Below are 12,202 nucleotides of genomic sequence, written 5' to 3' on the forward strand. Positions count from 1 at the left end.
GACGTCACATTAGGTGGATGTTTCGTGCCTGTTGTACATACATACCACCAGAGGTGGCACTGTGAGCTTGACAGGGGGTGAGGCCATACAGCTTGAGACCAGCAAAGTGTTGCCTAGAGCTTCCCAAAGCCCTGCTCTCAATGTTAGCATGGTGACGTGCTCCCAAAATATATTGACGTGCGGTGTAAGCTCGCTGGTGCATGATCAGTGCTGACGCTCAAAGATGTGTGTTGATGCGGAGAAGACTAGAGTAATGTAGGACATCCCGACGCTCAGACATTCATTTAACCATACAGCTGATTCCTTAGCCCTGCAAACATCCCATACTAGCATTTCTTGCCAGTTAGAAGCTCCTCCGGCTGCAGCATTCAGCTCACGCACAAAAGGCGTCTCTCTCTGCCTCATGGCTGGTTAGGCCCTTTGTACCCTGCCCACATCAGGATGCAGTCTCAATCCACAGGCAGAAAACAGAGCAGCAAAATGGCAGCCGCAGAGAGTTGACTGCCACGTCAGCCTGCCACATTACGCACTCTTATAGCTCAAGATCAGGTGGGGGGGGAGAGCAGCTATGTGATTCAGAACAGCCCCACTGCATCTCCATGCACACATGCTTGCTCACATGGACTCAGAAAAAAAAACTTCCAAAATGTTTTAGAAAAATATTTAATGAGCTAGGGGCATTGTGGGAAGTCTTTGTTTCTATGGAAACAGATGGCAGAGCTGGTCAGAGCCTCAGTGTCAGACCCAGAGAAAATGTGTGTGTGTCTGCGTTGGTGTTTGTGTCTGTCACTCTTTGAGATGTGAATGGCGAACAGGTGCCCCCTGGCGTTCCCACCCACTATCTAGATCGACTCCCACCTCAATAGCTACATTTACAAGACATTCTTTTGACCTGTGTTTTGAGTTAGTCTGCTATTTCTGCCCATGTAATTTGTGATTATATTTCTTCCATTTTTATCTGTAACGATTGCCTTTTGTTTGTTTATCATTCCTCTTTAAAGCATCCTTGGGTTGGTGAAAGGCACTATAAATTATATTTGTTTCTGTTACTGATATCACTTAATATAACTCAAGGAACACAATGGACACATGTTATGAAGTGCAATAATGATAATCTCCGGTTTAACATGCTGTACTTCTTTTATTACTATCTAATAATATGCCTGTCAGTTAGTAATCTATTGATCTACAATAACCATTTTTTCAGGTCAGGGCACAAGGAAGGGGGTGTTCTGGATGGCATATCAGAGCACACACACATACACACACAGTTAAACAACAGGCGCATTAGGGGCAGCTTTTCACCTAACACCACGTCTTCTTTAACATCAAGAGAAAATGGGAGCATCCTGAGGAATGTTGCACAAACTCACACAGAGACCTGCACTGTCAGAAAAAAACTGGATCTTTGAGGGTACCATTACTTGTCACTGGGGCTGTACCCTCCAGGATCTACCAGGTGTATCCTAGCTGTAGGTAAATTTAACTTTTAAGGTACAGAAATGGACTCTGATGAACATTTTTATAGCATCGTGGGTACATTAATGTTGTTTTTACCTAAAACTAAACTAAAACTGTAATATGACTGGACTCTTTTTTTTCTAAGTGCACAGGATTCACATCCCCAGCACTACAGGTATAAGGCCACTGTACTACCTGCAGAATTTTTTTTTTGTTTGCTGCAGAAGGTCTCTAAATATTTCATTTTGTGCAGTACTGTCCTGAAATAATGTACTCCTTGCACAAACTGAACTGGAAAGCACTTTTTTTAATAGTTCTGTCAGCCACTAAACATGGAGGAAGGTGTGTTAGAATGTGCTGTTTGCATGTTTGGAGTGCATGTATTGTTCTGTACCACACTCTGATTCTTCACCACCATAGAATAAATGCTACAATCACACCTGTGACCAGAGGGGTCATATCATATGGCGGTAAATGATCCTCCCGCATAACCCAGAAGCTTCAATAACAGTGAAGCTCAGTGAGTGAATGGTGGACTAGAGACATAAATAATAAAAAGTGTTTTTGGCTGAGTGGCCCTGACACTAAGACCATGTTTGTGGAGCAGTGGTGATGGTGGGCAGAATGGATGGGGCAGCTCTCAAATAACTGAGCCCAATGAGATCTCCAAGGAGAAAGTGATAATAACAATCTGACCGGGCCTCCTCCTGACTGGCTCATCCAGGGCCATCCAAGCAGGGAGTCAGAACAGCCAGACTGCATTACACTGCATAATTTAGCCCCCAGGCTATAAGCCCTGCCAGCACCCCCTGAAGTGTGGTCTCAAGTCCTGCCTATTCTGAAGCGTGTCCAATAGTGTACCATGTGCTGCTACTCAGTCCGGTTCCACATCCCACAACAATAGCTGCGAGCACTCCCTAATCACCCTACAGTTTGGCATCCACATTGCTGTACAGTAGATAAACAATCCAGCCTTTCATCTGCGGTAGCGACCTCCTTTTTGTGTCATAGTGGAGTGTGTTGTGCATATGAGTGCAACATTTGAAGGGTTCAGTTCATTGGTCTGGAAGGGGCCTGCCTCACACTGCAGGATCAAACAGTTGTCTGCATTGTTTAACACTCATGAAGCGTGAAAGGCACCTTCTGGAACATGCCTCATATTCTACTACACAGTGGGAATAATATTAAATCTCAATACTACTGACATATGAATGGTATATATTAAAAGCATCCACCTTAAATCCTGTCACCTACAGTACTATGAACCCAGCTAGGTTCCCTATGGCAGGGAGCCTCGGAGTTTGTTATAGATCAGGACTGGCACCCAAGCCCCACGGCAGAAGCTTTGCAGACAGAGAGGCAGTAAATGGCCACCAACTGCCAGTAGTGAAGATTAATGCAGAATCATAATGCTTTTAAGAACATAAGAACATAATGCTTTTGTCAGTTATGGGCAGGAACACACATTCAAATCAATTCTCAACCTAACCAAAATGAGTGTGATTTTTTAGCTAAACCAAACCAAACCTTGGTCATGGCCACTCTAGCCATTTTTATTTATTTTTTGCTTTTCTTTCTAGACAGTCCAAAGGCGACCACTGTATGAGTTCCAGCAGCAGTTCCTAGTAAAGTGCCACTAGGGACAACTTAAGGGTAGTAAGTGGCTCAGCAGGCTAAGACTGTGCTTGTGATCAGAAGATCACCACTTGGAGCTTTGGCAGAACAGTCACATGTCCGTGGACCCCTGAGTAAGGCCCTTAACGCCCAGCTACAGGGGCGCTGCACACTGGCTAACACTGTGCTGTGATCCTCAAACTTGTTGTCACCTGCATGTGTGCCTCATGGAGCTCAGGATGGAGCAGGTTAAGGAAAGCATTTCCATGTACATAAACTTGTGTAAATAAAAGATTCTTTAATATTATTCGACCAAACGTAGCTACAGTAAGGGCTACTGGCTAAAGGCAGGCTTCTGTGCCAAATGCAAAGAGCCGACCACATTAAGAGCACAGGTCTTGGGGATCAGTGGCAGAGAAACAGGAGGACTGCAACAGATTGGCAGCAATGTAGAGGAGGAAATTAAACCTTTACATGTGCTGGAACAACACATACCATGGAAGACTGGGAGGATTGGTTTCCATCATTTAGTGCACATCATGTTCACCTCACATGTGAAAGGTCCTTGGTTTGAAACTGAGTGCAAATATACTTGCTATGTGGTAGTGTGTGGCTCTGTGGGGTATGATTCTGTGGCTATGATTGAAGGTCACCGCTTCAAATCCTGTATTAATCGAGGTGATTTCAGTGTTGAGCCCTTAACCTTAATTGGTCCTGGGAGCTGCTCACCCTGCTTTCTCAATTGTCTGTCATACTGAACAAAAGCATCGGTTAAATAAATCAAATGTAAAGGAATCTTTTGCTCTCAAGGCATCAAAGTCTGACATTTCTTAATAGAGATGAGGTGATCTTGTCTCAAATATACTTTTGAACTAAGTGCACACAGGGAGGGGAAGTTAAGACAAATCCAAGGGCCTTTAAGTGACAGGGGCCCCAACATTTGGAATATAACTGGATTGAAGGCCCAATATATTGTGCTTTCATGGGGTCCAATATCTCTAGCGGCACCACTATGTACACACTAAAGCTCTCTGATATATCTCGACACAGTGTTGATGCCAACACATGATGGACTACACTACCATCGAATTACCCATACAGTAGCTCCGCTTATCTCCTCCCACCTGGCTCATTGTTACTCATAACTCCTCCTCTCTCCTTCAAGCTATCTGGCTGTTACCTGGGAAAAACAAATCACAAACTGTAACTCCAAAAACAGCCACAACAGTCCATCAGAGGGCTTGTTTCTGTAAACCAATATTGTCCTTTTCAATAGGAATTTATATTGTCTCCCTTACAATTCCCCAAGGCATGTGGTACAGATCATGGTTTAAAATAAAGAGACAGGATCGGATAACCTTGATAGACTGGTCACCATGGTAATGACAGCCCTCAAATTCCATCCCTCTTGCCCCAGTCCCAGTCCAAAGAATCCCAAGTGATCCAAAACCATTTACCAGCACATAAGACTTTTTGTGACGTTTACATATTTGAAATATGAGAGGGAGAGAGTCTGAATGTATAACTGCCTGTGTTTGTGTGTGTGTGTGTGTGTGTGTGTGAGCGGGTTTACCTATCCTTATGGGGACATAATGTCCCCATAACGTGATAAATATCTGTTTTTTTTCCCGGTCCCCATAAGGGAAAACTCTATTTTAGGGTAGGGGTTAAGGTTGTCATAGTTAGCGTTAGCATTTTTCCCATTGAAATGAATGAGCGGTCCCCATAAGGATATGTTTACCCTACATGTGTGTGTGTGTGTGTGTTTGTGTGTGTGTGAGGAGACACTTCTCCATGGTAATCTGTCAAGCGAAAAGTGGGGCACCTTCTTGGAATCATTGAAAAGGGGGAATAAGGTACGGATGAGTGGAGTTTGGCATGGTGGGTCCCCAAGACCCATATTCGCTCTCTAGTGTCCTTTGTGACATTGTAAGCTGTCTGTTATCTGCAGGAAAACCCAACCCACAGACATAGAAGGCGTGACACATCAATTGTTTAGCTGTTAGATACACAGCTGAATGAATGCAGAAAAGATTCCTCTCTGGGTAAGATTCCCTCTGTCCCATCAGTTTACATGCCTACAGGGTGGAGATTGTTTTATGTGTGAGCAAAGCCACCTGAATATCTGGTTTCAAAAATAGCAGTTCAGGGGCCACTTTATATGAAGGGATCATAATAGGAGAAATAATAATAATAATACTGCGTGGGAAATCTGACTTTTAGTAACAGGGACCTAACGCGTCAATCAAAAACAGTCACACTAAGTGAGAGATGTGACTTTTTATAACAGGGATCAACATGTCATGGAATTTGAGCTTACTGTGCAAGCTCCAACTGAACAGTGACAGCCCAGTACAATCAGTCACATGTGGTCTTACCATATCCAGCTGAGCAGCTGGCCAAAACACACATACTGTCACGCCCAGCTCTGTCCGATCCTAATGTGTGCCACGCCCACCTCGTTACCTCCTGTTTCTGCCTGATTGTTCTCACCTGTTGCTCGTTACCCTTAGCTTGTCTTTTGTATTTAGTCCTCGTCTGAGTCAGTATTCCCCAGATTTGTCATTGATGTTTGCTGTCGTGCTTCCCCGGTCCTTTTACACGAATAAATCCCCGTTTCTTCGACTTCCTGGCTCCTTTTCCCTGCTTTTCCGTTCGACTTCAACCCGATCATGACAGATACAGTGGGGGAAATAAATATTGAACGCATCAACATTTTTTTCAGTTAATATATTTCCAAAGAGGCTACTCACATGAAATTTTCACCAGATATTGGCATTAACTCAAGAAATCCACAAATATTCTGAAATCAATTGAGTTTCCTTTGCTGTATGTTTTGTATCGTTGTTCTGCTGGAAGGTCCACCTACATGTCATATTCATCATCCTAGTGGATGGCAGCAGATTCAATTCAAGAATCTCTCAGTACATGGCCCCATTCATTGTTCCTTCAATTATATGATGTCTGCCAGTATCATGAGATGAGATGGCTATAGTCCCAGCTGTTTGATCCAGGTGCCTGTGATGAAGAGGGAGAACAGGACAGGAGGCAAAGTGTTTCTCAACTTCACAAACAGCCCATCCTAGCTGTGGTCAACCTTCCAAGTAATGAGTCTTAAATACCAATTGGCAGAGCTATAGTACCTGAATCCGACCTTGAGTCCACATATGAGTGAATTTGTTTTTTGTCACACACTCAGGTGAATTTTTGCTCAGTATTAACTCAGACTCCAACACTCGTGACTCAAAAAGAAGTTCATCTGAGTCCATCCACTTGTTAAGTTGTGACAATTGAATCATGTTACAGTACTGTTTCTAGGGCCAACGCAGGAACAAACCAATATGCCATAGTCTTCTGTGCCTCAGTGTTTTAATTGTTCTAAAACAAACAAAAAAAAAAGCTAAAGAGTTTTCCTTCTACCTCTGGTTGTGTAGACTAAATTGTAATTTTCACAGTTTGTTCATGTTTAGTATGAGGGCTGTAATGGTACACAAAATTCACAGTTTAGTACAAACCTCAGTTTTCAGTTCATGGTTCATTTCGGTTTTCAGTTCATTTCGGTACAGCAGGGAAAAGAGAATTTGTTCTGAGCTTATTTATTATTAAAAGCACAAACAATTAGAAAATGTAAACCAAAGGCAACGAGTCCATTGATATGTCTGAATAACAAAAGAACATAAGATATTGACAAATGAGAAGAGGCCCATCAAGCTTGTTTGGGGAGAACTCAACTAATAGCTCAGAGTTGTTATCTCTTATCTACAGTAGCTTAGATTTAAAGGAACCCAAGATTTTAGCTTGCACTAAACTAACAGGAAGACTATTTCATACTCTAACTACACACTGTGTCACACCCCGATCGTGCCGATCCTCCTGTGCCATGCCCTCCTCGTTAACCTCATGTGGATTCTCAGTGTTTATCAGCTGTTTTGAGTTGTCTTCGTTAGTTTGGTGTATTTAAGTCCACGTCAGAGTTTGTTTCCCTAGTTCTGTCATTATAGTGTTATGACATTTTCTGTCCTGTCTGCCTCTCTGAATGTCGATTAAAACCCTTACTGAGTCACGTGATGGCAAGTTGGGAAATGGCAGCACGCTAGAGCATGGCTCTGGATACCCACCAGTAATTACATTACTTAGGATATTTGCTTCGCAAATTCAAACAAATTTCGATTGATAATTTACCTCTTATTTGAAGTAAACAACAGACGACAAGATGACGTCTTCCAAGCAGCCAATTCGAGGGATTCAAACACGCCTAAAAACAACGAGCGCAGAAGCTAACGACCCACCGTCACCAGAGTCAAGTAAAATTAATCAAAACCCAAACTTGAAAGATCTTTTTGCCGAAATCAGCAAAATGAACTATACTTTGCAAGGGGTAGCAACTGATGTGATCACTATTAAAGCGACTACTACGGAACTTAAAGATGCGATTAGCTCCGTGCAGGCCCGACTCGATGAAGCTGAGAATCGTATTTCGCACATGGAGGATGTATCGACTCGTCTGGAAGGTGATAACGAGAGGATGGTGAAACTTGTGGACGAGCTTTGGACTAAAACCGAGGACTTAGAAAACCGTAGTCGACGGAATAATATTAAAATACTCGGCCTTAAAGAGGGGAAAGAAGCAGGCTACAAAATGAACGAGTACGTACTTAAGATCCTGTCAGAAGGCTTCGGGTTGACGGGACTGGAGTTCGAGATAGAGCGCAGTCACCGGAGCTTCGGACCTAAGCCTAACGATGATCAACGTCCCCGAGTTGTGATGGTGAAATTTCTGCGTTACACCGCGAGGGAGAGAGTCCTGGCAGAAGCGAAAAAGAGCAAAGGATTGAAATGGGAAGATTGCAAGTTGTCCTTTTTTGAGGATATGTCGAGGGAGAGAGCAATGATGAGGAAAAAATTCTCCGCAGCGAAGAAGTTACTTTGGAACCACGAGGTTCGACATACGCTGGTTCATCCAGCGACACTTAAGTTTACCTGGAAGGGGAAGAAGCAGAGTTTCACGGATCACATGAAAGCAGAAAGTTATATAAAGGAGTACATCCAGCTACAAGGAGGTGATGAGTAAATCACTGGAAATATGTAAGTCGAAGTATTATGAGACATGTTTCAGAAGGTGGGACCGGGTAAGCTTTGGGGTCTGTCTTCCCGAGTTAGCGAGTGCGCTGGCTATGAGCATCACGGACCAAAATGTTTCACCCACAATCGGGTTTCTGTCCCTTAAGGACAGTGTTTTTTGTTTACATTTTTCTTTATTTTTTTTTGTATGCATTTTAAGGTTCTGTTGTTCACAAAAATGGTGGAAGTTTGTCTGTTGGTCTTTACTCAGATGTGACAGTGAGAATAATACCAGTTTATATGTTAAAGGGTTATTTTACCTTCTTATTTGGAGCACAACAAGGAAGTTGTTATGGAGCACTTCAGGTGCAAAGTATTATATTTTATTAGTGTCGGATGGATAGGCAAATTATAAATATTATAACTTGGAATATAAACGGATGTGGGTCACCTGTTAAAAGGAAGAAAATACTTACATATCTTAGGCTAAGAAAAGTTGATATTGCATTTTTGCAAGAATCACATTTTAAGGACGAAAAGGAAGCTTTGAAACTAAGACGGGATTGGGTCGGACATGTTTTTCACAATTCGGTATCAAGCAAGAGAAGCGGAGTAGTTATTCTAGTGAGAAAAAAAATAAATTTTGTATTAACAAATCAACATAAAGACAAGGACGGCCGTATACTCTGCATAGAAGCTAAGCTTAATGATGTTCAAGTAGTGCTGTGCAACATATATGCACCAAATAAGGAGGAGCCTGAATTCTTTCATGAAGTAAACAAAATATTGGCTAATCTCGAGGGATACGTTATACTTGGAGGTGACTTTAATCAAACTATGGATGGCATCCTGGACAGAAGTCAAACGACGATTAGATCTAACCCCAAAGACAGGGCTGCTATCCACACTCTGAAGGATGACAATGGACTAACGGATATTTGGAGACTGGTTAATCCAAGAGAAAGGGAATATACTTTCTTCTCAAATTGTCACAAGTCCTTTTCGAGAATTGATTATTTTTTGATCTCCAACTCATTAATTGATTCTATTGCTGACTGTATAATTGGTGTAATATCATTGACAGATCATGCACAGGTGGAGCTGAAATTAGAAATGAAGATTGATAATAAGAAAAGAGGGAGGTGGAGATTAAATACTTTTATGTTGGATGATAAGGTCTTTGTAAATTCATTACAGGATGACATAAAGATGTTTTTTGAGCTTAATATTGGGTCAACTCCAAGATTAGCAACAGTATGGGATGCGTCTAAAGCATATGTCAGGGGAAAATGTATTGCTTATGCTAGTAAACAGAAAAAAGAATATTTCGGAAAAGTGAAACTTTTAGAAAAACAAATTAGTGTTTTAGAAAAAGAATTGGTGCAAGGTTTCACGGAACCAAAATTTAAACAGTTTTGTCAGTTAAAATTTGATTTACACGAATTCTTTAACAAAAAAGTAGAATATGCTTTATTTAAATTGAAGACCAAGTATTATGAAAGTGGGGAAAAAGCTGGGAAACTTCTAGCTAGACAGATAAAGCAATGTGATGAATCTCATATCATACCTGCAATTAAGGAAGGAAATAAAGTGCTTACCTCGGACAAAGAAATTAATAGGGTTTTTAACCAGTTTTATTCAAAATTATATACATCAGAATCCAGCTATAGTCAGGAAGAGTTAAAAGATTTTTTGACCAATGTTTTATTGCCTATTTTATCCCCTGATGAACGAGACTTATTAGATGCACCGATAACACAAGAAGAGGTCAAAAAGATCATAATGTCTTTGAAATCTGGAAAATCACCAGGCTTTGACGGATTCCCAGTAGAATATTATAAAAAGTTTGTTGAGGAGTTGACCCCAATATTAACGGAGGTATATTCAGAGGTACTTAAGGATAATATGCTGCCTGACAGTTTTAATGAAGCTATAATAACAGTCATACCAAAACCAGGAAGAGATCTGACAGATCCTGCTAATTACCGTCCAATAAGTTTATTAAATGTAGACTTCAAAGTGTTAACAAAATTACTGGCCTCGAGATTAGAAGGTATTTTACCTAAAATAATATATAAAGACCAGGTGGGCTTCATAAAAAATAGATCTTCGGCCGACAGTATAAGGAGGCTATTACATCTGATATGGATGAATCATTCTAATTTAGACCCCATTGTGGCAATATCCCTAGATGCGGAAAAAGCTTTTGATAGGGTGGAGTGGGGGTTTCTGTTTGCAGCCTTGGAGAAATATGGTTTTGGCTCAGGTTTTGTGAAGTGGGTTAAAATTCTCTACTCCAACCCTAAAGCAGCTATAATAACTAATGGAATAACTTCTTCTTTTTTTAATTTGTCTAGGTCCACCCGTCAAGGCTGCCCTCTCAGTCCATTGCTTTTTATATTAGTTTTAGAACCGCTTGCGTCAATGATTAGAGAAGACCCAAGAATTAAAGGCATATTTGCTGGGGAAAGAGAACACAAATTATTGTTATATGCCGATGACATATTGCTTTTAATTAAAGAACCAGCATGTTCCTTACCAGTACTTCTTAATGTGATTGAATCTTATTCAAAATTTTCAGGATATAAAATAAACTGGCATAAGTCAGAAGCTATGCCAGTATCACGAGTATGTTTTTCCTCCTCAGTGAGCACATTTAAATATTTAAAAAGGAATTAAATATTTAGGCATCAATTTGAGCCCTAATTTAGAAAATATATTGTATTTAAATATGGAACCTTTGTTGCAGAAAATACAGATAAAATTGGATAGTTGGAAAAAACTTATGTTAACTTTATGGGGGAAGATTAATATAATAAAGATGGTGGTAGTGCCGCAGTTTAATTACATATCAGGAATGGTCCCTGTTACCATGCCTCCTCAGATATATACACAATATAATGCTATGATTAAGAATTTTTTATGGGAAGGTAAAAGACCCAGGATTGGGGTAAATAAATTATGGTTGCCTAGAGACAGGGGAGGCTTAGCATTACCTAATGTCGAGCTCTATAAAATAGCATTTGAAATCTCTAAGCTCGCTAGACATTGGGGGAATGAGGACTCAGATTTAGATTGGGTATTGATAGAACGACAACTTACTTCCCCTTTCAGGCCAATAGAGGCTTTTTCCCAAAATTCAGAGGGGGGCTTACAACACCTAATGGACAACCCAATACTGCGTCATTCTAAAGAGGTGTGGAAAATTGCCCACAAAAAGTGTCGGATTTCTTACTGGTGTCAACATTATTCTTCGGTATGGAATAACCCTTACATTAAAGTTGGTAGAAAGCCCTTGTTTTGGGGACAGTGGTTTAGAAGCGGAATACGTACACTAAAGGATTTATTTAGTAATAATACGCTTTTGTCTTTTAGTAATTTGAAAGAAAAATTTCAGTTAGAAGGCCGTGATCATTTCTGGAAATATTTACAAATTAGACACTGCTTGAAGGTAAAGGTTCCCATGGAACAAAATAAAAATGTTTTAGAAAATTTTTTTGAACTACCAAGACCTATCCAAAAAACATCGAAATTTTACCAACTCTGTTTAAGGCTCGATGACAATAACTGTGAAAACCTAAGACTGATTTGGCAGAGAGATATCGATAGTGATATAGATAAAGACACCTGGAAGAGAATTTTGTCTAACAGTGGAAAGTATATAAAAGAAGCAAGAGGCAAATTTATTCAATATAAGGTATTACATAGGTACTATTACACACCGGTTCGACTTTTTAGAATGGGTTGTATGGAAGATAATAAATGCTGGAAATGTAAAGAAGAAAATGGTACATACTGTATATGCATGCTCTATGGGAATGTTCAAAGATTCAACCTTTTTGGAAAGCTGTGTTAAAATATGTAGGAGAATGTTTGGGTTTTGACATTCCATTATCACCCAGGATATGTTTGTTGGGAGATAAATCAGAGATCTTACAGATCAAAAACAAGGAGTTCTCTCTTATTACAGTGGGGGTCGTCATAGCAATACGACTGATACTTAAATTTTGGAAGGATATTCAATGTCCTACAATTAAAATGTGGATTGAATTTATGACTGAGAGTG

This window comes from Paramormyrops kingsleyae, chromosome 19 (assembly GCF_048594095.1).
Source record: "Paramormyrops kingsleyae isolate MSU_618 chromosome 19, PKINGS_0.4, whole genome shotgun sequence".
Taxonomy (NCBI): domain Eukaryota; kingdom Metazoa; phylum Chordata; class Actinopteri; order Osteoglossiformes; family Mormyridae; genus Paramormyrops; species Paramormyrops kingsleyae.